Here is a 14,506-nt window from a genome sequence, read left to right as displayed (position 1 = left end):
CTGGGGAGGGTCTCCATGAATGCCCACGGTGCCCAGCCCCAAAGAGTCAGACAGGGTATTTACAAAGGAAAATACTCCACTCATGATTCCAAAGCCCAAACCAGAAACATAAGCTATTAATCACATAGAGGGTGCCGTCTCACCTGGGTTTATACTCTTCAAGCCCACACGGGCTTTAAATAAAAAAGGTTTATAATATGCAATATGGCACATTTCTTGGATAAGGACTGAGGCTAACACTCCAAAGATCAGCAGATATTTCTGTATTGGTCCATCTTAGGACAAGAATTTTTGGTTGGTAAGATTTTGTGTTTTTTTTTTTTTAATTAAAGCATTTTCTAGAGTTGTTTTATTCCTTTCAAACTAACCGTTTTAAAACAAAAGCTTTAATTGTGTGTGTGTGTGTGTGTGTGTACATGAGTGTGAGTGTATAAAACAAAAGAAAGACACGGGGGATGAGCGCTACCAGCTCCCTCCTCTGGCTTCTGGCTAAAGTCAGAGTTACTCCTTCCGACAAAGCCCAGACACAAGTGGGGACATCTCACTCTGATTCAGTTTCTGAGGAAACCCCGAAAAGGTGCAACACATTTACAAACCACTGCTCAGATATGGAAGCAAATGTAGGCTTCTCAAATATTCAATCATGAACTTAACGGAAAGCGGGCAGGGGGACACATGCATGTCAGTTCACTGATTTCAGTCCTTTTCAATTCAAATAGTCTCTTTCAACTCCATCTTCAAATTTCTTCTTCTCTCCCCATCTCCAAGATGGCATCTATGGGGTTGGGTTGGGGGAGCTTTAAGGGTTCTCATGGTGACAAGGAATTGAGGGATTTCTTATACACATAGGAGAGGAGCAGTCCTTCTGAGCCCTCTCTGGTTCCTGCTCTGGGGTTTGGTGTCCTCTGAAGCGTTAGTGACTGGTAATACCTGGTGGTGTTTGGTATTGTGATGGTGTCCACAGCCAAAATCCACCATTTGCCCATCAGTTTTGAAATGCTTGACATTTCTCTATCCTGGGCCTCAGAAACTCCACTGGTCATCTCAGCGTTTATTTGCGACTTCCTAGGGCACACACTAGTGTCTGGGTGCACTGCGCCCTCCACTCAGGCATGGGCAACCAGGCGTGGTATTTCAGGTTCATCTACCTGTTCTCTTCCTGTCACATATGATACAACCTCTTCTTGGAGGCTCTCAGATTTCCCAGGTTCTATATGGTGAAGGAAGCAACTAGCTCCAAGTTTCCCTCATATTTGTCTAGATACATCTACTTCTTTGTTCCCTCTGGAATTTGGTCTGGAGCAAGTTGCCAGAACACATACATCTTTTGCTCCCCTTTTCTCCTTTCCCTTTCTACCTTCTCTGGGAATGAAAAGTATAGTCTTTAACCTTCCTTTTCGCATGGCAGGGATCCCCCTTACAGCATAGCCTTGCTTCTCCCTATCCCTGGCTTAATGGTAAAGTGGGCAAAGTCTGAATCTTGATGTACTAACTGAAACTTAAAGAATTTAGAAAACAATTTCTCTTCCAATAAACCTCATCTTAGTAATCTCTTGCTAGGGACTCAAAAAAAGGTACTTTGGTCATCAAAAGCCCAACATATAGCTCTATCTTCTGGGAAGCCGTTGATTATGAGGGTCCACAGGGAGGTTAGAACTGATTTCCCCCATAAGCAGTGCCTTCCCACAGGCAGGAATGGAGAGGAGCAGAGTGGAAGGTCACACCCACCCTCTTGGCCATTCACCTCTATCTAGGAGGATTCTGCCTGTATAGCTGTGCTCTCCTGACTTGGAAGTTAGGGCTGCCTCTCAGTGGTTTTGCAAGGCTGATTCTACAAGCACCACCCTTCCAGCTCTGCGGAGGCCACGGGGTTAGGTGCAGTACGATGCTGGTCCCCACAGGGATATATGGAGATGTGAATGTGAGGCAACTTCCGAACAGTTTGAAATAATTCCTTGAGATTTCTGATGTGGGCTAATCATAAGACATTAAGTCAACACAAAATCTTCTCATTGCTTCCTTCTTACAAATAGGTCCTGTCTTATTTCCATCTAGGTCAGAGTTTCTCAGTCTCAGCACTATTAACATTTTAGGTCATATGGTTCTTTTCTGTGAGGGGCTGTCCTGTGCGTTGTAAGATATTAAGCAGCACCTCTGGCATCCATCCACTGTTTGCCAATATCAGTTCTTACCAGTTGTGACGACCAGAAATGTCTGCAGACATTGCCCTGGGGAAGCAAAGCAGCCCTGTTGAGAAACACTAATTTAAACCTTGGTCTTATTTTGATGTCGTTGCGATGTTTTAATTGTGTGCTTTTAAAAAATATAGAAATATTTTACTTACTTCTGATTCCTGAAGTAGTAAAACTCATCATAAAATATATTCCACATAAGTTTTAACATTTTTACAGTTTCATCCATGCGTGGCTTTCCCCCCCCATTTGTAGCCATACAAATGTTTAAATAGTTTTCTTTATAAAAATGTCATTTGCCATTCTGTTTTGAATTTTTCTTTTTTACTTAGTAATACTTGTGTTTCTTATTTTTGACTTGTCTGTTCATATCCTTTGACTTTTTTATGTTGAGGTGTTATATTTTTCTTCTTAACTTGTAAAATATATGTGTGTGTGGCTAAAGAATATCAAGTTTTGCTTGTTATGTATGTTTCAAATGTTTCCCAGAATTTAATTTATGTTTTTCTCATATACAGAAATTTTAATTTTAATATAATCAAATTCATCGATATTTTCCTTATTGTTTTAACTTTTTGGGGGTCATGTTTAGGAAAACCTTTCTGATCCCGAGGTTATAAAAATATTCACCTATATTTTCCTCTATCTCCATTTTAGTTTGTTTAAATTTTTTTGATTATTATTTTATTCTCCTTTAAATTTTTCTTCATTTCTGTAAATTTTTTGTCTTCTGCTTCTTCTAGATCATTTTTTATTAAATTAAGATAATTTATTTATTTATTAAATTATTTTACATCTCTGAGCTTTTGCAGTTTCTGCTTTGTAGTGTTTCTTCATAGAGGCACTTCTCTAAGTTTAAAAATTCATGTTAAATGTTTGCTCACAAATTTCAACTGCTTCATCGTCATAGTTTTCTGACAAGTGCACTCAGCTATTATTAAGTTTTGTTGTTGTTTTTCACAATTTTTTTCCTGTATTAGCTTTGTGTCAATGCTGTGCCCATCCTTCACCCAATAAAAATGGGCTATTTTAGGGCTTGCCTGGTGGCGCAGTGGTTAAGAATCGCCTGCCAATGCAGGGGACACGCGTTTGAGCCCTGGTCCGGGAGGATGCCACATGCCGCGGAGCAACTGAGCCTGTGCGCCACAACTACTGAGCCTGTGCTCTAGAGCCCATGAGCCACAACTACCGAAGCCCGCGCGCCTAGAGCCCGTGCTCCACAACGGGAGAAGCCACTGCAATGAGAAGCCCTTGCACCGCAAGGAAGAGTAGCCTCCGCTTGCTGCAGCTAGAGAAAGCCCGCGCACAGCACCGAAGACCCAACGCAGCCAAAAATAAATAAATAAATAAAATTTATTACAAAACAAACAAAACAACAATAAAAAAGGGTTATTTTATGACTCATCAGTAAATGATTTGAGTTTTCCTAGAAGAGAAGTTCCTGGGGGGTAGAGATTGGGCAGAAAGATCAGGCTAGTTGAAGGACTTCTTTGCAGCCTCAGAGAGAGTCCACCTCCTGTAGAGGGGGCCTGTGTGCCCCCATTTGCTGTGCAGCCAGCCCTACCCCCTTTCCTTCTTTGGATGAGACATGGTTCAGGGAGACTCAGCTGCCCCCTTACCTCATCCTCCCCCCTTCTCAACCCATTTCCTCCGCTTGTTGATGCAAACAAGGGACATAGGTTTTGCCTCTAAGAGGGGCTCCCCATTTTCAAGAAATGTGTTTTTGCTATGCCCCGTAGCATTCTCCATGCTCTCTTCCCCCACACAGGCATGAGCTCTGGCTGATCTCTGCTGATTTTGGCAGAACTTACATGTTTTCGAGTCTGCATAGTACATCGGACTCCTGGTTTCGCTGAAAATGGAGTTTGTGGAATTTTATTCATTCTCCTTTTTGCTTTTATGTGACTTCCACAAAGTGAACAGGGAAAAATCCTAGCTTAGGTAGCCATGTTTATCCTGGAAGTCCTGATTTTAGTTTCTGGCAATTTTGAAAAGCTGTTATTCAGTCTAGTAGTTGTTAGTACTACTTCCAGATTTTGGAGGGAGCAGTATGTCATCTGCAAATAAAGATAATTTTTTTTTAATCAGAGTTTTTTCTTTGGAGTATAGTTGCTTTACAATGTTGTGTTAGTTTCTGCTGTACTGCAAATAATTTTTGTCACTGCCTCTTCAATGTTTATAGCACTTAATTCTTTACCTTGGTCTGTTGTTTGGCCAAAACATTTTGGAAAATATTGAGCACTATTGGTGATAATTTCCTTCTTTTTCTTATTCCTCACTATAAAAAGAATGCCTTGGGATTTCACCTTTAAGTGCATGTTATGTATTAGATGCTTTGTTAGCTTCATGTTTGACCTTATTCTGTGTTCCAGCTCTCTCCCCTCCACACCCATGATAGAGGCACTCATCCATCATGGCACTCGTTCCTGCTGAGCCTGATGGGACTTCATATGTGACACAAAATCTGTTTGCCATCCTTGTTCTAAACAATAAGGCATTTGCATTTCATTTGAAGTAGGTCACCTGACTAAGACAAGGTTCATGCTTCTAGAAGAAATAACAGTTGGCGAGAAGACTATTACAGCCAATCCCAACACGTATTTTCTTCTTCATTAGCATAGAGTTGGCATCATGACAGTAGACAAAATCACACTGGGCAGTGATTGTTATAAAGAGAGAAGTAAGTATTAAAGCTTGGGAGAAAATAAGTAAGCATGAGTTGTGCCAACCTAAAGACTAGCATTTATCTCCAGCAAATATTGGGGCCTCTATGCCCAGAGGTTTCTTAGAAGCCCTTCCTCCTTGCCCTTCTGCCTCAGTTCCTGATGCCTACCTCCCATGGTGGGCTATGTCCTCTGTCAGTCCTGTAGGTCTGAACTCTCGCCTGCCTGAGCACACGCTCTGTTACCTGGCAGCTTCGACTGCCACCCCTGAGACTAGCTGGTGACCAGTCGTCAGCATCATTATTATTCTTGGCACGATATCAGAATGGACCTAGAGGGAAATTTTCCTCAAAAGAGATAACACATTCGTTATTTTCTTTCATCTCCTGTTTATGCTGATTTAGGGGTAGAAACACATATTTGTTGTTTAAGTGTTTTATTTTGGTAAGTGTACATTTGCTCATGTAATATGGATCTGGAAATGAGTCTGGAAATAACTTCTGAAGCTATCTGATCTCTAACCCTTTGATTTCCATGGAAGACTACTGTTAAATCAACTAGCACATAAGCTCATGGACCTATTTTTACCAACTCTGATGGCTTATTAAAAGCAAGAGCATGATGTTTTAAGCCTCAGTCAAAACAGAGAAAATAAGATTTAGGTTGTTTTCCCTGTTTTTGGAGGAGGTCACTGAGAGGACATGACCTTCATTGACCGGCAAACTGGACCTGGGCAATCAGAGGCCCCTCCCCCCCATGTTTGGAATGAGTGTTCAGCCCACTGTTCCCACAGAGGTAGCTGTTCCGAGGGCACAAATGTGAGAGAGGAAGGTGCTGTTGAGACCATGTGGATGGTATATGTTGGATGTCATTGTGGATGTGTGATGACTTGCGGTCCTCCAAGGAATCTCTCTCAACGGCAGAGAGCTCAAGGAGATGCTCTGGAGGCAGCTCAGTTTCCGCCATCCCCTCCGGGCATTCATTTGGGATGGGGCAGTTATCTCTCCTATGTTGCCTAAGAGCCTAGGTTCATGGTGTCTCTCTACTTCCTCTCCTTCCCCAGTGGTAACCCCTCTCTGACCCTGTTTATGGCAGTGCAGCCCATAGAGTCAGATCAGGTGCGGAGCTAATCATTATGTTACTGTGAGGAAATTTTAGGGTATGAACTAGGTGGCTGAGGTTAATTACAGGCTGAGTATCTCATTACTCAGTTCAACAACAGTACTGAGCATAAAACATTCTTTCAGGCATTCCCTGTCATCGCTCTCATTACTAGTCCCAAAGCCAATTTCTAGACCATTTTGATTGTTTTACCCAGTTCTGAGTTCTCTCTGAGACCCCTAGATTCCTGGAGACTTGGGACTTTTTGAACTCTGGGTCACAGGTCAGCCCCTTCAGCCTCCTAGTTGACTGGTGGTTAAGAGAGCTGTGAGTTAAGAGTGGTAACTGGTTAGTTAGCCATACTTTTGATGAAACATTTTCAGAAGCTTCTGTCTGAATTCCCCTCTCTCTCTGTGTCTTGTATTATTCCCACCACCTTTCACTCACAGCACTGATGAGTTGAATGAGCATTGAAATTGGAACCAGAAGACTTGAGGTTGGGTCCTAGGTTTGCCATTTACTAGCAGTTGTGCCTGGGAAATTTCTTTAAGTCTCTGAGCCTCAGTTTTCTCATTGACAAAGTGGAGAAACTTTTGCCTTTCTTATTTTACAGGGTTGTTGTGAGGTCAGATTAGCATAATGAAGGCCACAGTCGTGTAGTTTGATATTTCGCCGTAGGAGGCTGTGATTCCATTAAAAAGACAGTCCTAAACATGACAGAGATTTGGCTAAGAAATGAAACACTACTGAGAGTCAAGTGAATTGCCTGTGATCAATGGTTCCTATATCTGAGTGACTTAGAATTAGTGGGGTCAGAAAAACAGTATTTTTATAAGAGCGCCATAGGATTTCCAGGTAAAACACACAACGCATGGCACATGGGACATCCTTATACTAAAAAGTTGGTCATTGTTTATCTGAATCTCAATTTAACTGGGAATCTTGTATTTTACTTGCTAAAGCTGGTGATCCTACATGGGTAATTCTCACGAGCGAGCTGCTTTTGAAACTACTGACCCACATCCTGCGTAGGGCTTGATTGAAAGCGAGGGAAATGAGCTGACTGCCTCTATGGAGGATTTCAGATGCTCCCAGGAGAAGATCATGGTCTTTTCTCATGAGAATAAAAAATCCTGCCTTACCACCTCCTCTAGGCTTGACATTTTATTCTTAGAATTGTGTACATTGCAAATGTCCGAGGGAAGGGGAGAAACTTCAGGTTTCTGAAGTTTCCATTATTTACATTTTACCGTAGTTAAACGACCTAAAAATAATTTTTGAGAGTAAGTGAAGAATATGAGGCCCTGAATCTCTCTGGAAAGGGGAGGATGGTGGCCTGATTTTAGTCCCAGAGCCAGGATGTAGGAAAGGCTAAAGACACACATTGCCTAATCCCCAGGCCTGCCCTGGATCTGACTTGTTCTCAGTTACAGTGAAGCCCAGCCTCGTAGGTGGCCTGTGTGACCTCTCTCTGTTCAGGTGGAAGGGAAGTGGCAGGAATGGCCTTGGGGGAGCAGTAACTTAAGCATTGTAGTGCCAGTGGGAAGATCCTGACAGCGGACAGCAAAACAGCTGAGGTTTTCTTCTTGCTCTAGTTCAGTGTTGTCCAATAGAACTTTCTGCAATGAGGAGAATGTTCTGCACTGTCCATTACTGTAGGCACAAGCCACAGGTCACTCCTGAACACTGGAAATGTTGCTAGTGTCACCGAAGAGCTGGATTTTAAATTTTATTTAATTAAAATTGAAATAGTTGTAGGTGGCTAGTAGCAACCATATTGGACATGTGGTTTATGGGCCAATATCAGTCTACACTAGAGTCACTCCTTGGCCGGCAACTTGTGGGCTGTGTAGACACAGTTTGCACAGTTAGAAAAACAAACTAACCTGATTTAGTTGCCAACATTTAATAATTAGAACATTTCCGATGAAAAACTTAATTTCTGCCTTCTTTGGAAAATATCAGTATATCTGAAAACACCAAGCCAACAGTCCTTTAAGGCACCAATTAACTTGAGCTTATCAGTGTTATTTTGTTTTGCTTTGTTTTATTTTACACCCCACCTGTTTTCCTCTTTTATTTTATCTGCCTGGCTGCCACAAGAATTTGATTTGGGGGTCCCTGTTTGAGAAACAACATTTCAGTTTCACTTTTATGAAAACGAGTTAATTAAACGCCTAATTTTGAGGTGCCTTTTACAAATATCAATTAGAAGCTGCCTCTCTCAGACTGACTAAAAAAGGGGTCCACGTACAGGAAAGCAGTAGCTTCAAGCTCCGTCAGAGCAGAATTGCAAACTGGATTCATCATTTTTTAAGTGGACAACTTTGCGACAGTCCTTTTGCCTCTCAGAAACTCAGTTTCTCCCTCTATGACATGAAGCCAATAATGGTAGCTACCTCTTAGTGTTCTTATGAGGTTTTTCTGCAGTGAGGTGTATAAAGCACTTAATATCCATGATCAGTAATAAGCTTAAAATTTAGAAAGTAACATTTTCATTTGAGTTATAATTTTTATACTTAGATAACATCAATTTTGGAAGAAGCTGGTGAGAACTAAACAGTGCTTGGAAAAAAATGCACTTTTTTGTTAATAAATGAAAAAATACAGTGCTGCAGCCTACACAGGGGAAATAAAATGTTCTTTTCATACGTTTCCTGGGTTAAACTCATTGTCATAATCTAATATATCCCACAAGAAAATAACTGTATTTTGAGCCTGTCAAGATAAAATTGGCTTATTATCACACTTTTCCTTGCTTAGTGGCATTGTTAATTTGGAATTTGAAAGGAACCAAAAAATAGAAAAAGAAATCAAATTCAGGTGGAATTCAACATCACCAAAAGCTCTTAAACATGGGACAATGAATATAAATGTAAGCACAACAAAGGAATTTAGGAAGGAAGAAGTGAAAATGGTCTTCCTGAAAGGTACTATGTGAGGAAAGCAAAAGGAAAGAACACGTATCAGTAGAGGAGCAAAAAACAATGACAACTGCAAACTTTTGCAGAAATCCAGTGGTAAATAAGAAAAAGACTGTATGTTTTAGACTAGTGTCTACACCATCAGGAGAAGCGATGGCCAGTGGAACTTGTCAGACTTTTAAGGTTACTGATGTTTGGGAAATGGCAGGAATCTAAACTTAAGTGACTATAATCCTCTTAGGATATTTGGCTATTAAAAGTTACTTAGGAAACAAACATTTGAGCATGAGCTGAATGCAGGGCGGTGAGAACAACCAGTCAGGGCTCTGTTCTCAAAGAGTTATCATCAAGTTGGGAGAGGTAGGAGAGAACAGAGGCTAGTATATGGGAGATAGATGATGACTGGTGAATTCAGAGGGGCATTGCATAGTCTTTATTTTCTAATAATCCCATGTCTTTCATTTTGAAATGGGGTTTGAAAGATGAATAGATGAATAAGAGTTTACCAGGTGGACAATGGGAGAAAGTGATTCCAAGCATAGAGACCAGCATGTTCAAAGGCTCAGAGACTTAAAATACCGAATAAAAGATGGAGAAAATTTTATTCTCCATAATATGGTGCACAGAGAAGGTTGGTGGGATGGCTTACATTACTAGCAAAATCGTGTGTAGGGATTTTGGGATTTTGGAAAGGAGAGGGGACCATGAAGGGAAAACTGAGCATGATGTTGAAATTGTGTGGTATGTGATGTAGTTTTTCCTCTGTGCTACCCCCAATCTAGTAATCCTAGTAGGCTTAAGAGATGCTTGATGTTTGGGAATTATTTGTGGATACCAGTCTTGGGAAAGAGCCAAGGTCATGGGACCAGGGGCAAGAGGACAGACACAAAGAACCACCAAGACCACTGCTGACGTTATGTCATTCTTGTACAAATTTTACGAAGACACCTATTTGGGACTGGGTGGTGGCTTTGTGCAAAAACGAGGCATTTGTGGCCCCACAGCAGGTGCACAGCTTTGAGGGCAAATTGTCAATGTTTTGCAGCTCCCACTCATCTCCCTGGTTGCACACCCTTCTGCAGTGCACAGCCTGCTCAACCCTATGTGGCAACCCCCATCATGAGAAAGTATGCATGGGGGAGGGTTTTTGACCGTCACAGGTCATGGAAGTGGGGTTTAGGCCAAGATCACCTAATCCCTGAAGGATTCGGAGATTATATCACACGTGCATGTGTACAGTTTGTTCAGGGAACTCTGAGCAGGTTAGTATTTTTGGAAACTATGTTTTTAAAGGACTGTATTTGTTTCTTGGGGCTGCCGTGACACGTTACCAAACCTGGATGGTTTAAAACAACAAAAATTAATTCTGTCACAGCTCTGGAGGCCAGAAATCCAGAAGTCTGAAATCAAGGTATCAGCAGGGTTGATTTCCCTGATGGCTCTAAGGGAGTTTTCATTCCATGTCTCTCTCCTGGCTCTGGTGGCTATGGGCAATCCTTGGCAATCCTCAGTTTATAGACGCCATTCAATGTGTGCCTCTGTCTTCACATTGTCTGTTCCTCTGTTATAAGGACACTTATCATTGGATTTAGGGCTATGCCTATTACATTTCCAAAGACCTTTTAGCACATTAGGTCACAATCACAAGTCCTGAGTGGACATATCTTTTGGGGGCCACCATTCAACATACTACAAGGGGGGTCATGGGAAGCCATTAGGCCAGCAAACAGGCAGGAATCTCCCATCTGATATTGTGTGATCATCGCATTGCTTATTTATACAGTAAGTCCCCTACATATGAACGGGTACCTTTCCGAGAGCACGTTCGTTAAGTCCAATCTGTTCGTTAAGTCCAGCAAAGTTAGCCTAGGTACCCAACTAACACAATCAGCTATGTAGTACTGTCTGTGATAGGTTTATAATACTTTTCACACAAATAATACATAAAAACAAACACAAAAAATAAAGAAAACATTTTAAATCTTACAGCACAGTACCTTGAAAAGTACAGTAGTACAATACAACAGCTGGCATCCAGGGGCACGTTTGCATCTTTGAAGTTCTCAACTAGAAGGTTCATATGTAGGGGACTTACTGTATCAGCTTATGTCTCACTGATATTAAAATATTTGTCACTTACTTGATGTTTATTTCAGCCTAGGCAGTCTTTCTTCATTTTATACTGTGTGGCTTGGTTTTACCCTGAAAAGGCAATTGTTTCAATCAGAAAAACATAGTTTACATTTATGCATTTCTTATTTCTGAAAGAGGAAATGTCTCTGAGTTGTCGCTGGGTAGTCTTTGAGTTTAAGCCTGAATTTTCTATTGCCTAGATCTTGTTTTAAATTGTTGGTATCCTAGAGACATCATTTCCCTACTTATTAGTCTTTGTGGATTGATTTCCATTGAAGTATTAAAACTTTCCCACAATTGATGAATTCTCTTTGGCCCTCTGTGTTTCAGAATACTCATAGTCACATGAGCATTCTGAAACACAGAGGCCCATGGGTTTTAAAATTTTAAATTTAAAAATTCCATTTTTCTGAAATGGGTTTAATTGCAAAACAAAATAAATTCCTCTCTCATGGAATTAAAGAATGTTAGAGGCAAAAGGTGCTTGTAGATTAATCTAATCTAGCTCACACATTTTACAGACAAAGAAACTGATGCAAGAGAGCTTGGCTTGTCAAAGATAACACAGCCAGAGGGTGAAAGAGAACCCATTTACTTTTACTGCTTACATTTGTAACAGTTGTGAAAATTGAATGCATATGTAGATGCTCTAATGAAATGAAAACTAATTTGAAACAGGTATTTCTATTTCATAAGGATGCATCTAGAATAACCCACCTGGTCTCATGTTTTTTCAGTCACTTAATTCCAAAACCTGAAGATGTTCTCTCTCCTATATTACATCACTATTTAGCATCTTTCTAATTAAATGTATCAGTTGAATTAATGAATGCTTTGCTTTCTTGACATTATTTTCTCTCCTTCTGACAATATCTTCCAGTATCTTCTGTTGAACTCCCCTTTATTTGTCCTAGCTTCCTTCAGCTCTTTATTTTCTCCTAAAATCTACCTAATCTTTTACTATTTTTCCTTCCATGGAATAAATGGGAAGGTCAGAGGCCAGGGGTAGGGGGAAACACGGAGGAAAGATGGAAGGGAATAAAGGGAGGGAGAAAGAAATAAGATTCTTCCTAACTTTCTGCTTCTTCTGTTTTCAGATGTCAATATTCTTACAATGTTATGAATTAAAAAAATGAAGCTAAATGTCCACCAACAAGAAAGTTGTTAACTAAGTGGTTCTCAAATTTTGGTCTGTATTAGAATCTCCTCTGAACACTCTTAAAAATATGGATGTTTGAGCCAAACACTAGATCTTCTGAATCTAAATATGTATAGGCTTGGACACTGGCAGCAGGACAATCACCAAACTTCACAGGTGATCCTAATGTAAACTGCAATTTGTTAATTAATACATTAAATTACTTCATGATACAGTCATGCAGAAGAATACTATGCAGCCATCAAAAAAGATAATGTAGATCTATATGAATTGACAGTGATAAGTGTCCATAATATGGGAGTGAAAAGGTCATGTTAAAGAATAATACATTTAAGATGATTTCATTTATTTTTGTAATATATATCCTATGTGTAATATTTGCAATATATAGTATATTATGTAATATGTATGTATATAAGTATAATATCTAAACAAATATAGAGCCAGTGTTCTATGGTGGTGTTAAGAGACTTCTACTCTTTGTTCAATATATTTCTGTTTTCCAATTTTTATAATGAGTCTATTATGATCCATGGATAACTGGGGGAGAATATCAAAATAAGAAACTGCCTAGAAGCTCCTGTCCTTAAATGACAACGTCAGGGAGGCTTCTGCAAAGGGTTAAGTTAATTAATACCATTTAAATAATTTGCTACTGTGAAAAATGTTTTATTCATCTCTTTTCCGGCTTACTCTTTTCAAATATTCTAAATCACAGATAGCACATGTTTAACTTATACTGTAGATTAACCCTTTCATCTAGAACAGGGAAGAATACAAAATTCTCTGCCCATCTTACTCATTGTGGTAAAAGCAAAAACTCTTAATGAGGTCAGGTGATCAGCTTCTATGAGTGAGTAAACAATAAAATGGTCATCTTTCAAGGCAGATACACTGGGTCACAGGCACTAGTGAAGTATTTTACCATGTACTAACACTATAGTATCTTGGAACATTAGTGAATATTTTATTGAAGAGGGAGAAACAGATTCTGTTTTCCTAGGTGGCATTGAATGTTTGTTTTTTTTTTGCGGTACGCGGGCCTCTCACTGTTGTGGCCTCTCCCATTGCGGAGCACAGTCCCCGGACGCGCAGGCTCAGCGGCCATGGCTCACGGGCCCAGCCGCCCCGCGGCATGTGGGATCTTCCCGGACCGGGGCATGAATCCGTATCCCCTGCATGGGCAGGCGGAATGTCAACCACTGCGCCACCAGGGAAGCCCCATTGAATGTTTAAAAAAATTTTTTTAATAAATCAATTGATCATTTCTCATAGATAGAGGTATAGTTAATCATTTTGGGTGCCTGAGTAAAAAGTTTAGGAAAAGTTGACTTACATATTTTTATTTGCAAAGTAAATAGCTTCCCAGACACTTTTCTGTGTTGCCACTCCTATGAAGAGAGAAAAAGTATGGACTAGTAGTGCCTATTTATGTTTCTCTGTGCTGTTTCCTCCTGCCTTTTATCCATCTCCCCTACACACACCAGGGCCACATGAATAAATGTCTCTTCAAGATGGAAGTTCATAAATAAGCGACTCTCGCGATTTACTCATGTTACATGGTTAGTATTTCTCACGGAGCAGTCAGTGAGCACCTCTTACTGAGTTAGTACAGTTCTCAGAGTTATCTTTATGGTACTGCTATTGTTTCTGATTTGTTCTGTTTAAGCACTTTCAGCTCAGGGATATTAAGCCAAAGACAGGCTTGAGTATATTGTTATTGGTTATTAACATTAATATTTTCTAAAAAACAAAGTCAATTATAGGAATATGGAAATATGGAGGTTTCTTAAAAGTTATATAAGGTTCCTGATAGTAAATGTTTTATGTATATGATATATATATAATAATATAATAGATGTATAGTATGGATGTATATATACACATACAACACATTTATACACACCATACATATGTATATTTATTCCCTCTGTGAATAGTGTTACATTTTTCTTTTACAGGGTATGAAACTTAAAATATCTAATATTTATTGAGCACTTACTATGTTCTAGGTATGTTGTCTCATTTAACCATCATAAATGTCTAAATATAATTTTCAAGAAGCTAAAGACATGATTATCATTCCAATATAATACGAACACATGCTAAAAGATTTATTAACTCATTAATGAGAGAGTCAGCGAGATAATAAAGCTGTTCAAGGAGTATATTGAAGAACTGGGTATTTATAGGCATTTAAGAGGAATGTTAGAATAAGATTGATCAATAGGGCAATTTAAAAACCAAAAAAACCTTTGGGGCCATCTTTTCTACCCAACAGAAATTACTTGTGGTTCCGCTGTACCTACCTTCAAGTTAGCACTTATCTCCAAA

The sequence above is a fragment of the Delphinapterus leucas genome, chromosome 14 (assembly GCF_059928025.1).
Source record: "Delphinapterus leucas isolate spDelLeu-1000000601 "Yukka" chromosome 14, BTC_Dleu_Yukka2, whole genome shotgun sequence".
In the NCBI taxonomy this organism is placed as follows: domain Eukaryota; kingdom Metazoa; phylum Chordata; class Mammalia; order Artiodactyla; family Monodontidae; genus Delphinapterus; species Delphinapterus leucas.
The sequence above is the reverse complement of the archived record's forward strand: the minus strand, read 5'-3'. Positions refer to the sequence as shown.